Source organism: Rosa chinensis, chromosome 4, assembly GCF_002994745.2.
Source record: "Rosa chinensis cultivar Old Blush chromosome 4, RchiOBHm-V2, whole genome shotgun sequence".
Taxonomy (NCBI): Eukaryota; Viridiplantae; Streptophyta; class Magnoliopsida; order Rosales; family Rosaceae; genus Rosa; species Rosa chinensis.
Genome location: NC_037091.1, coordinates 56,639,071 through 56,651,802, shown reverse-complemented (window position 1 = coordinate 56,651,802; position 12,732 = coordinate 56,639,071). Strand labels below are relative to the sequence as shown.

The 12,732-nt window shown below is 39.2% G+C and overlaps 1 pseudogene; it reads left to right on the top strand.

Annotated features, from left to right (window-relative positions):
* The first annotated feature begins 8,616 nt into the window (after positions 1 to 8,616).
* Positions 8,617 to 10,066, top strand: LOC112199620 (annotated as a pseudogene).
* The last annotated feature ends 2,666 nt before the right edge of the window (positions 10,067 to 12,732 follow it).

Here is a 12,732-nt window from a genome sequence, read left to right as displayed (position 1 = left end):
TGTCGTTTGAGACCGAGTGTCTATCGTTTAGTCTTGCCTGCTGTTTTGGACTTTGAAGGCCCTCCTTATTGGCTATACTTTTGGGTTGGCCTGGCTTGTTAGTCTTGAGAACCGAAACCCAAGTTCTAATATCTAAAATAAACGATCATCATGTTAATAGTCTTAGCAAAAGAAAACTCGTACGAAAGTTTAGCAATAAGCCCGACAAAAATAAAAATTGCTACTTTTAGACCTTGAAGCTTTTAACAAACCACCATGATCTACGATGAAAATTGAAAGTTTAACTACATATCATTGGTATCATTCTCAAGCACTGTTTATGCCAACTACATATCGAGTAGAAACACCGCAACCACGCAGCTATCAGACCCAGCGAGAGCTAACCAGAGCTCACTGGGAGACACTTGAGACTCGGCCCTATAAGAGTACAAGGCGGGTCCGAGAATCGGCAACCACATTAACCGGAACCACTTTCGAAGGTCAGCTCAATGTGGGTGCAGATTGTTTGGCTCCAAAACCAATCTGACTAGCAAACAGTCTCTTTTGAATGTGCGAGCGTGCCAACACAATGCGGTGTAGTCGTCGGGGTGTCTCTTGACCTGACTTCTTTTGCAAGCATTGTGGACGAGGAGAGTACCAACCTCCTCACAAGGCTTTTTTCTATGCCTTACAGATAAGGACTTGTGGTGTGATCTCTTGTATCACCGAGTCGATACTCAACGTTATAGGTTTAGCAGAGCAATCACTAGGAAGTAGGAGAAAGCACGGGTTTTGCTAAAGCGTGACTTTAGCTTTGTTAGGTTGCGAGAGCGTTACCCTTACTTCTATGGTTTCAACTAGGTTGAAGGTTTGCTCCGGAAAGACTTTGGATAATATGTGCGATTAGTTGATTGAAGGGTAGTTTTTTTTTTTTATTGACCCTTGAAACCTGGTATTTATACCTAGGGTTTCGGTTGTTTCTTGCCATAGAAAGATTATTGATTGAAGATTCCTAATTGGTCTCTGCTACTCGAATCCTACAAGGACTCGTTTTTCTTATGGACTCCGTAATGGGTGAAGCTATAACCCAAAACTAGGTAGACTTATTTTTGGGTCGCAGATATCAGCCTGCTATGCTCAAACTCTTAAAAGATATTGCCAAAATTACTTTTGGGCTCAAACACAGATGTTACCATTCCTACATACGGAAGGAGCTCACCTTTCCACATCGGAAATAAATGGGGAGCAACTCCCAACACTTGGCATATAAACATGCATAATGCATTTACTCATATTTATTGTAAGTCACTATTTCCTTTCCTACAGTACTTATGTTTATCTGACTTAGACATTGTATTATAGGCCGACAACCCCGGTCTTCCCCTGACTTTTGTTTATTTTAATAGGTATCGGAATTGGAAGTACAGACGACTCTCCGTGATTCTTAAGTTCTCATCCCGGGAACCATACAGAAACAAGCACTAATTTTTAACCAGTTATTTAGGCTCTGATCACTAATTTACAGTATTACATACAAAACAGTTTCTTTATTTTTCAAAGTCAAAGACAAAACCATGAACCCATAACTTTCTAAAAAAGAAATCTGTCACGCCCCGAATTTTGAATAACAAATTCAAATCCGAAACATGAATAATAACCAAAACAAATAACGTCCTGAATTTTTTTCTTAACCAGCGTCTCGCAAACCATAATACAAACCTCGTAACAAACTATCTCTCGAGTCAAATATTACAATACCACCATAAATAAAAGTTATGCTCAAAAGAGTCTACAACACACCAAAATAGGTTAAGTGCTGACGTCAACCCCGCTGCTCTACTCAGCTCGCTCTCCACCCTGATTATCCTGACCTGCAGGATTATGTGCTACACCGTTTGAATAGTGTACCGGGATTGCAACAACACAAAACCCGGTAAGCTTTTTGCAAAGCTCGTGAGTAAATAAGAAATGAACTGTTGATTTAATAAATCACAATTCTTTTAATTCAAGTAAAACAATCCAACAATCCGAACACACACAACAACCCCAACAATTTAATCACCAACACAACTCACGTGGCACAAAGTACTCACAATGCAATAACCTAGTTACCACCATGACCGTACTCCCACAACAGACTAGAGCTCTATCTGAATCGTTACTTGTCACCTTGGCCCAGGTGCAAGCATCCGATATACTTTGGTTAATACTATAACCGTCGAACTTTGGGCATTTCTACCCGCAGAACAAAATACTTCGTTTATCACAATGATAACCGTCGAACTTTGGACATTGCTGCCCTCAGAACAAAACACTTTGGTTATTATAACCATCAAACTTTGGACATTTCAGTCCGCAGAACGAAATATAAACAGAATCCCACCCGTTTCACAATATCACGTCTCCACCCAAATCATACTCACAACAATACCAATTATCATAATAATCATGGCAAATAAATCCTTCATTCAAGTATAAAAACTAAATTATCAAAAAACCACATATTTCAATGTCACACCATTCCGTATAAAATCACGTAAATATATATATATATATATATATATATATATATACACGTAATCATCCTCTCAGGAATGACCACTAATACCAACTATAGTTCACACGTAGTAAAACCAAGAAATTCATTTTCCTATATACTTTAAATTTCATTTTCTTAAAACCATTTTCTCACACATAACAAATAATTGTGCAATAAGGAAATTCGGTTCGTAAATGAACCATGTGAGATTTACTCACCTCCAATCCCGCTGCGTCTTCTCAACAGCTTAAAATACGGTTTCCAATCGTCCACCAACTCAAACCGTCAATCACCTAACCAAATACGATAATTAACTTAGCGTACAATTCAAGAACGCACTTATATGAAGATCCAGCGGTCGGATCTTCACCCGTGACCACACAAAGTCTTCGGGACAGTCCTACGATCATTATATCAAAACTATAAGTCTATCGGACGGTCCGAATCTTCACAGATCACAAATCAAACGATAGAAATCGAACGAAATCGTAAAATTCATAACTAAATCATATGATATCCAAAAGTCACATGCTATATATCGAAATGATTGTATGAACACGTAGAACATAAAAATGGGCAGAAACTGCCCTTGGGACCCCCGGAGGTGGCCTGAAAAGGGCGCCAGAGTTAGGGACAGATCCGCCGCCGACCACCACCTATGGTGTCGGGGCCGAGCTTTTCCTTTTCGTTTAATCATTTTGAGCAACTTTCATAACTAGCTCGAAGTCAGAAAATGAACGCAAGTGATCGAAAATACCTCAAACAGTCTGGTTTGGCAGAAAAATTTGCAGAAAACGGCGAAGCCTCCGACGAGCGTGAAATCGATCTCCCTAGGTCCGGGCCTTCTTGGTGCTTGTTCAAAAAGTTTAGGTGAGTCTAATGAACCAAGAATATAGAGTTTTGGTGGCCGGTAGCTCGAGATATTCACTTCGCACTCAAAACGGCCAGAAATGGAAACAAGCTTCCTTCCGCCGCTACAAGCCGTGCCACGGCGCAAGGCTGCCATTGGAAGATGCGCTAGGTCAAGACGAAGCAGTGGGAGGTGGTTTGGTGTGGTTTGGTGGCTGGAGGAGGGAGAACGGAGCCGGAGACTTCTTGCTCTGTTTTCGGCTCGGGCTCGGGAGGGAGAGAGAGAAGAAAACGGTGCGGCTGCCAAAAATGGAAACCCTAGCTATTTTTGGAAATTTCCAAAAATAGCTAGGTATATATACTCGAAATGGAAATTTTTCCAAACGCGATAACTTCTTCGTACGAACTCCGATTCTTGCGTTCCGCATATGCACGAACTCGTATCAACGAGCTCTGCAACTTTCGTGAAGGAAGTTTTCCCAAATTCCGTACGTAAAAAAAGTCGATTTTAGTGACCCCCCTAAATAACGTTTGTTTTGAAAATAAACTCATTCGAAACCAAATTTCTCATGCAACAACATACGAATCATGCCCAAAATTCATATATCATATAATTGAACAAATATCGAATTGCGAAATATTTAACTGAGAATTTCGGGTCTTCACATTATAAGACAATAGTTTCCAATTAAAACTGTGGACTATAGCATGCGAACTTTTTATAAAATTGCATATTCTTATTTTCACATCAAAAAATTTTCACCATCAAACAATAATTTTGAAACACTACAACACAGTTTTTTTTTTTTTACTATTTTTTAAAGTAAAAAAAAAATAAAGTTCATAAAAAAATGATTAATTTTAATTTATCCCCTGAAGTTTTGGGGTGTCATCATGTCACCCCATGTACTCTCAATTAAATTTTTACCCCCTAAGCTTTCCAATTTTAGTCTTCCGTGTCCAATCTTTAATGCTCCGTCCAATTTGGACGTTAAATCCGATAATGGGGCCAACTTTAAGGGCTATAAAGGTCATTTCATTACCCAAAAGAAATAAATCTTTTCTCCTTCCTCTCTTTTTCACTTGAGTTTTTCTATTGGAACCTCCAAATTTACTCACTTGACCTCTATGCTTTTTGCACCTCTTATCAAATTTTCAAATACTAAATTTACTCACTAAACCTCACTAAACTTCCTCAAATAACCTCACTCATATAACTTGCAAACAAATTATTATTTTTAAAATAAAAATTTAGTCATTTCAATGATTTAATCACTCTATAAATCTTAACTAAATATACATTTCTTAATCAAACTTGAGTTTCAAAAATTAATGTCTAATCAATAAGAAAATGCCATGAACTATTATGTTTTTTTTTATTTTTATTTTTTAAAAATTCTATTTTAGCTATGCAAAAAAAAATGAAGAAATCATTTGTTTTTATTCTAAAACAAAAAATCATTCGTTTTTTAATGTTTATTTTTTTTCTGTATTTTTTGTACCACATGATTAATTATTTAAATATTTTTAGTTTTTTTTTTTGGCAAATATAATGGATTGACTTAGATTGTGGTCATAAATCATAAGAGGATTTATTTTGTTTTCCCTCACCAATATGCGTTCAACATATATATCATACATTTTTATGTCACATGATCTTAATCATATTTTTAATTTTTATTAAATATATATGAGTGCTTTAAAAATATATATGAATGCTTTAATGAGTATGTAGTGAAATTGGAAAATGAAAATAGATAAGGAAAATAATAAGGAATACAATCTAATATTATTGAATTGGAAAGTCTCCATAAAATAAATATAATATTTTTTTGGTATAAATATTGTCCTTAATAGTCATTTTATAGTAGGTTATATATGTCATTTAATAATTCATAATAGAATAAGGTCAAGTAAGCAGATTTGGAGGTCTCAATAAAAACTCTCTTTTCACTTTCGAGGGTTTCTCACTTTTCTCTCTATGCTCCAAATCCATCTCTCTCTCTCTCTCTCTCTCTCTCTCTCTCTCTCTCTCTCTCTCTCTCTCTCTCCTACTCTGCGCGGCTAGTCCGAAGCCGCCTCGAAACTAATATTAACTCCAGACCATTTCTTCTTCTGCGAGTCTTCTTCATCATCTGAACCGGACCATCAGCAGTACCCGGGTTGGACTTGACCCATAAACTCCCATTGCGGCCACGGTGTGACGGTGAACTCGAGCTAGTGGCGACAGTGGCGGTATGGTTGTAGGGTTGGCGGTGGTGGCGCCGTTCATGGCAACCTTGGAAGACGGGTAGACTCTGTATGTCATTTTGGAGGATGAAATTGGGATTGGGATTTGGATTTGGATTAATCAAGAAAATGCTGGGAATGTTCCGGTCATGAATGGGAGCAATCAACAGCTTTTGTTGAGGGTAAAAGAAGAGGAAAGAAGAAAATCCAGTTCCATCGAAAACCTAGCAATCCAATTTTTCAATTGACGAAGAATTTTGTACGGATTTCAAAAATTGAGATGAATATAGGGAAAGTTCAAGGATTAAATTGGTGGTTCTCATTTTGGTATTTGGATTAGGACTGTGGAGGTCGCAAATGAATCATGATGGAGAGGCTTTTAATTAGCTCACTGGACTGAGCTAATTGTATCGAATTGAAGGGCGGAGAGGGAGAAGATTCGATTGGGGTAGTGAAATTAGGGCTTCAATTTCAGATAGGAAGATTGAATTGCAGAGAAAGGACGGAGAGAGAGGGGATGGATGCATACACATCTGGGCATCCGGTGGTGGTGGACGTTTGACTAGCTACGCAGGGCAGAAGAGAGAGAGAGGGATTTGGAAAGAAGAGAGAGAAACCCCTGAAAGTGAAAAAGAGAGGAAGGAGAAAGGTTTTTTTTTTTCCTTTTTTTTTTGTCATGAAATGACCATTTTAGCCCTCAAAGTGGGCCCCATTATCAGATTTAAACGTCCAAATTAGACGGAGCATCAGAGATTGGACACGGAAGATTAAAATTGGAAAGCTTGGGGGTAAAAATTTAAAATTGAGAGTACATGGGGTGACAGGATGACACCCTCAGACTTTAAGGGAGCAAACTAAAATTAATCCTAAAAAAAATTCATTTGAGGTTTCAGTGTTCTGTCAATTGAAATACATTCTAAAAATGATACTCTATGATCGGTAAGCTTATAGTATAGGAGAAATTCAAGAAAAAATAGTGTTGTAAAAGTTTCTTTTTTGGGATTTTGACCCCATTGTACCAAAAAAATATTTATTTATTTTGTTTAACATTTACTTGTTTGTCCTTTATCATTTGATAAACTTAAATTAGAGGTATAATGGGACCTTGTGTCCGGTAAAGGGTGGTTCGGTTGGAGTAGAGGTTGCGGAGCGCTGGCGTTGCACACCAGAGAGCCTGTATGGTTTGACGGAGAAGGGCAGAGGTGGGAAGATGGCAAGATGGCGGAGCCGCTGTCGTCTTGGCCTTGGGAGGAGCACGGAGGATCTGCTCGGTGGTTCGAGGTGTTGACACGAGCTCAGAGGTCGCCGAATGGTGACAATCGTGTGAGAGCAGCGCCGAGATCCCACTGGGTTGAGATCGGATCGGTTGATCCTGATCTGGTTTGGGTGCTTTGGTTCCGACGTGAGGAAGGGCGGTGTGGCGAGTCGGCGGGCGGTAGGGGACGACGATGTGGCTGGTGGTGGTACGGAGCTGGTAGGATGGGTGCGATGTGTTGGGCTCTGCAACCGTTTACTCAAGCTTGGGCCTGATGATCTTTGGGTCTGGGCTTTGACCCTTGACCTAGTTTTTTTTATTGCTTTGTTTTTATATTATTTACTTTTAGTACAACGTGGCTTTATGCCGGCAATAAGTCCCTACCACTTTTGGGTAGGGCGACGTGAGATTTGTCTCGGTATGCACACTCAGTGTGCCTTGTCTGGCCTAGCGAGGCGGCGAACTATTTACTTGATCAAATGGACGCAACCTCCTAGTGGCAAGATGAAATTGAGTGTCGCCGGATTTATTTCCGTGCGGCAACATAATGGGAAAGCTGTGATATGTGTAATGATGATTCTTCGTAATAGAATTATCTTTCTGGTATGTCACTACTATGTTAAAGCAAATAGAGTAGCCATTTGTGCACTATTTGCTAATTGGTGCTTGTTAGAATACATAGATTTTTGTAGAGAGTGTTGGTATTATTTCAGGATTATCTATTTATGCTTATTGTAATATGAGGTTTAGGCTCTACGTCACCCCCTTGTATTCTGTAATTTCATTAATTAAGGCTTGAGGGCAGCCGCACCAGCCCCATTTCAAAAAAATTAAAGGTATAATTTTGAGAAAAAGAAGATCCCATTAATAATCTACAAAGCCAAAACCATACATGCATAACATTCTTAAGCTTGAGCTCTAATATCAAGGACAAAATAAATACCCCAATTAGAGGTATAATGTGCGATACACTAAAATTTGATGCATGGATGCAGTTGGAGTACTAAAACTGTTCTATATGTACTTTACAAAGGTCCAATAAAAAAAAAATCTTGGTGCTAAGAGAATCAATTATACAGGTTCTCAATACGATATTGTAATGTTTTTAATTCTTAACATCTACAGTTGATCTAAGAGAGATTTATATAAAAAGTAGGTGTACTGACAAATATTTGTTATGCAAATTGGTTTCACGCCGAATAAAATCACCAAAAGTTAATTTGAAAAAAAAAAAAAAACACACACACACACATATATATATATATATATATATATTCATGAATCATAAGAATTAATCATAACTAAAAATCCGTTCACATACTCAATGAATATTTATTACTCAGTTAGTTAGTTGTGCTCAACTGTCCTTAAAGCTAAAGATGGAGAATAATAAAGAAAATAAATAAGATCTAATTACTGTATCATTCTCAACCTTATGATTTAGATTCAATGATAGTTGCGCAACTGAACATAAAATTAACCGAGTATGTGACCATGTCTCTAATCTATGTACATTCATGGATGAATATGACTGAAAGTCGTATATATACGCAACCCATTTGTCACCATCTATAGACAAGTTAAACTATGCAACGTGTTTGGCATGTAGGCTGTAGATATGAAAGTTATAAACCGAAATAATACAAAACCCACCTCCACAAATGGATAGCGACCTTTTCCCATATATTCTGCTTAGGGTTTGCTACATTCTTTGATGCTCAGAAGACCATTTAAAGTAATTTCTTCATTTCTTGTTTTAGAGAATATGGGCAAGTTTATTCTGGTAGCTGTTTCAGTACTACTAGCTATAATTATTGGGTTGGGTGAGAGCTTTCAATTCCAGGAGACGGACTTGGAATCTGAAGAGAGTCTCTACGTGGGACTTGTACGAGAGGTACCGGTGGAGGAGCCACCACACAACTTCACATAACCTTCAAGAGAAGCGGATGCGTTTCAACGTCTTCAAGGAGAACGTCACGTGCACAAGGTGAACCAGATGAGTAGGCCTTACAAGCTCAAGCTGCACAAGTTTGCGGACATGACCAACCACGAGTTTGTGAACTCCGGATATGCTAACTCAAAGGTTAGCCACTACCGGTCGTTGCATGGCAGCCGGAGGATAACCGGCTTCACGCATGATCAGACCGACAATCTTCCTCAAAGTGTTGACTGGAGGAAGAATGGAGCCGTCACCGGAGTTAAAGACCAAGGACAATGCGGTAAGTCTTCTAATCTTCTATGAAAGCATAACTACACGTACTAACCAAATTTTATTACCAAATAATGTGACAGACTGATTATTGTAATTCTTTTATTTAGGAGTTTCAGGATTAGGGTCTCTAACGTAAATTCTTTCTAACAATTATATGATTGTTGGTGTTATAGTTAGCTGCTGGGCATTTTCGACTGTAGTGGCAGTGGAGGGCCTCAACAAAATTAAAACGAACCAGCTCGTCTCTTTGTCAGAGCAGGAGCTTGTTGACTGCAATAGAGATAACGAAGGGTGTAGTGGCGGATTGACGGACAACGCATTTGATTTCATAAAGAAAACTGGTGGAATCACAACAGAGCAGAACTACCCTTACAAAGCCGTTGATGAGTCTTGTGACTCATCCAGGGTATGAACTATTAATTAGTTACCAAATTCTTTTTTTTATCAATCATCATATTATTATTCTATCATCACCTCAGTTGATTACTTTATCTTCATGTTTGCAGATGATGAATGCTCCTCTGATGGTAATTGATGGGTACGAAAACGTACCAGAAAATAACGAGAATGCCTTGATGAAAGCCGTGGCGAACCAACCTGTATCGGTTGCAATTGATGCTGATGGTAGAGATTTTCAGTTCTACAGAGGTATAATCAAATATACAAAAATCATTCTAAACAATAAGCTTTCTATAAATATTTAATTATGTATGATTTCACTTGGTTATTGCAGGGTGTGTTCATCGGGCCTTGTGGAACTGAGCTGAACCATGGTGCGGCAGTCGTTGGGTATGGAGCAACTCTAGATGGAACCAAGTACTGGATTGTGAAGAACTCATGGGGAACTGAATGGGGAGAGAAGGGTTTCATAAGGATGCAACGTGGAGTTGAAGCAGAAGACGGGGCCGTGTGGAGTCTTTCAAAGATGAACTCCAGGCCTCTATCTTATGTTCCTTGTTGCCAGTTAATTAGTTACAGGGGAGCTAGCTCTCTCATAAAGTAACAAGCAATAGATCTTAGTTGCTAGCTCATGAGTGGTAGTGTACAAGTAGTGATCGAGTTTGTAAGAAATTTATGTTTCTAGCTTGCTAGGTGAAGTCAAATAAATGTTTGTCGACCCTAATTATAAGATGCAATAAAGGGTTGCGAGTTTAATGAAGGTATATATGTACTGATAATAGAATTATTGAATTAACAAAATGGTGTTTCTTTGCCTCCTTCGTTCTTTGTTGATAGCTATGCAAGAGTTGAGGATAGGGATGTCATATTGGCGTCGAGCCATTGAAGGCGGGGTAGGATGGGGTTTGCTCTCCCATCTCCATCTCACTGAAATTCTCTATCCTCATTTTTATACGTACCATTTTATATTTGGGGAAATAATCATTTACCCAATTTTTGAGTTAATTAACTCTACTTACCCAAACACTCTAAGAGATTGCCCACTTACCCAACAGTTTTCATGTTTAAACCTCACTTACCCAAAACTCTAAGAGCCGCCTGTTTTCTTCAAAATTTCTGACCGTTTTGCCCTTTTGTAACTATCAAGCTCTCAAATCGTAACAGATTGAGATTTAGAGAGAGAAGCTCCCCGATTTGAGAGAGAGAGAGAGAGGATTGGCCTGCAAGGGTCTGGGGTTGTGCGGTCGAAGGTTGCTCGGGGGTGTCATGGTCGTGGGGGCACGGTAGGGCCCTGCTTGGACGAAGCCGATCTGGGTTGGTTTCTTGGATTCGATCTGGAGAAAGCGTTGTTTGGCTGGGGTGGTGATCCATAGCGCGGCAGTGGCGAAAAGATGATGAAGGCGGTCTGGCGAAACCGGCGGGGTGATGCAGTTGGCCGGAGGTGGAGAGAGAGAGAGAGAGAGAGAGAGAGAGAGAGAGCTGGGGTGGTGATCCATGGCTCGACTGTGGCGGAAGGATGATGAAGGCGGTCTGGCGAAACCGGCGGGGCGATGCAGTCCGCCGAAGGTGGAGAGAGAGAGAGAGAGAGAGAGAGAGAGAGACTGGAGGAGTGTTTTTTGTAGTTCTGCCTATATTAGTGAGGGGCAATAATATGTCTATTGGGGGGCAATAATGTGTCTTAATTGTTATAAAGTTTCCATAATTGTTGTTTATTGATCTTTTACTTTTGTTCAGAGCATTTTGTTACATTTTCTGAAATGTTTTGGTAGTTCTGTCTACATTTTCTTAATTGTTATGAAGTCTCTATAATTGTGTTCAGTGATCTTTTCCTTTGTGTTTAGAGACAACTTCTAATGTGTTTTGGTAGTTCTGACTATATTATTAGGGGGCAATAATCTGTTTATTAGGGGGGCAATAATATCTTTATCCTCATGTTGTCCCCAGCTTCCAACCTTGGTTCCTCCACTGTTATTATGCTCTCCATGAAATGTTGCATAAAAGGTCTGCAATCAGCATTGTGAAGCAGTAAATGAATTCATGTTAACTTAATTGGGGACAATAAACCAACATTATTGGGGGCAATAATCTGTCTATTGCCCCCCCCCCCCTCAGACCACTCTAAAAATCACCAGTTTCTATCATTGACAGATTATTGTACTTTAATAAACTCAAACTAACATAAGACTTATCAAAGCTCTAATTTCAGCAATAAATGAACCACAGTTAAGAAATTATTAGAGGGCAATAATCTGTCTATTGCCCCCCAATAGACCACCAAAAAGACACTCCATTTTCAATCAACAACAGATTAGTGTGTTTTAATAAACAACGCAGTGATTATCGCCCCCCAGTAGACATATTATTGGGAGGCAATAATCTTTTTTCTTTATTGGGGGGACAGACGACGGCGGTGCGAACTCCGACCCGGAACAAAACCCTGACTTGAACTCCATGGCTTGCAGAGGTTGCAATTGCAACGATCCTTTTCTTCTTGGGTCTTCTTCTCTTTGCGGTGGTGCTCGGGATAGGAGATGCAATTGAGGTCGACTGCGACAACAACCGATCTAGCACACCGTCGATCGGAGATTGAGGGCAGAGGGATGACAGAGAAAGATAAAGAAGAGGAAGTAATCAGACTTGGAGGTCGCAGAGGACATAATCGGACTTGGTGGCAGATGATGTAATCGGAGGGTCTTAGCGAGGTTCCTGCAATGAACTGAGAGAGAGAGAGAGAGAGAGTGTGTGTAATGCCCCGTACCTTAAAGTTTTTACTAGTTACATTTTACCAGTTTTGACCGAGGAGTTGACTTTCTATTTTGTCTGTTAAGTTGGGAATTGCCTTAAGAATGCCGTAGTATACGAAATAGAGGTGGCAAACGGGCCGGCCCGGCCAATTTTAAGCGGGCCTAGTCGTGCTTCGTGCCGTGCTTGGGCCGGCCTATTTATTATTGTGCCGGGCTTGTGCCGGCCCATTTACTTAAACATTAAGCCCGGCCCGAGCCCATATCGTGCCGGGTCAATAACGGGCCGTGCTCATGCCTACCCACTATAAAGCACGATTTTAAAATCTTAATTTGAACAAATAAAAATTAATTTTATTTAACTATTTAGAAAATTAAAATAAATTAAGTTCTACAACGTTTTTCTTAATCTTAGCTTTTTAAGATTAGATTTCTAATAATTTTTTATATTCCACTATAAGAAAGAAAGAAGAAAAAAAAACTCAAAATATATTGTTTTTAGTATATTATTGTGAGGTTAATCTTTATT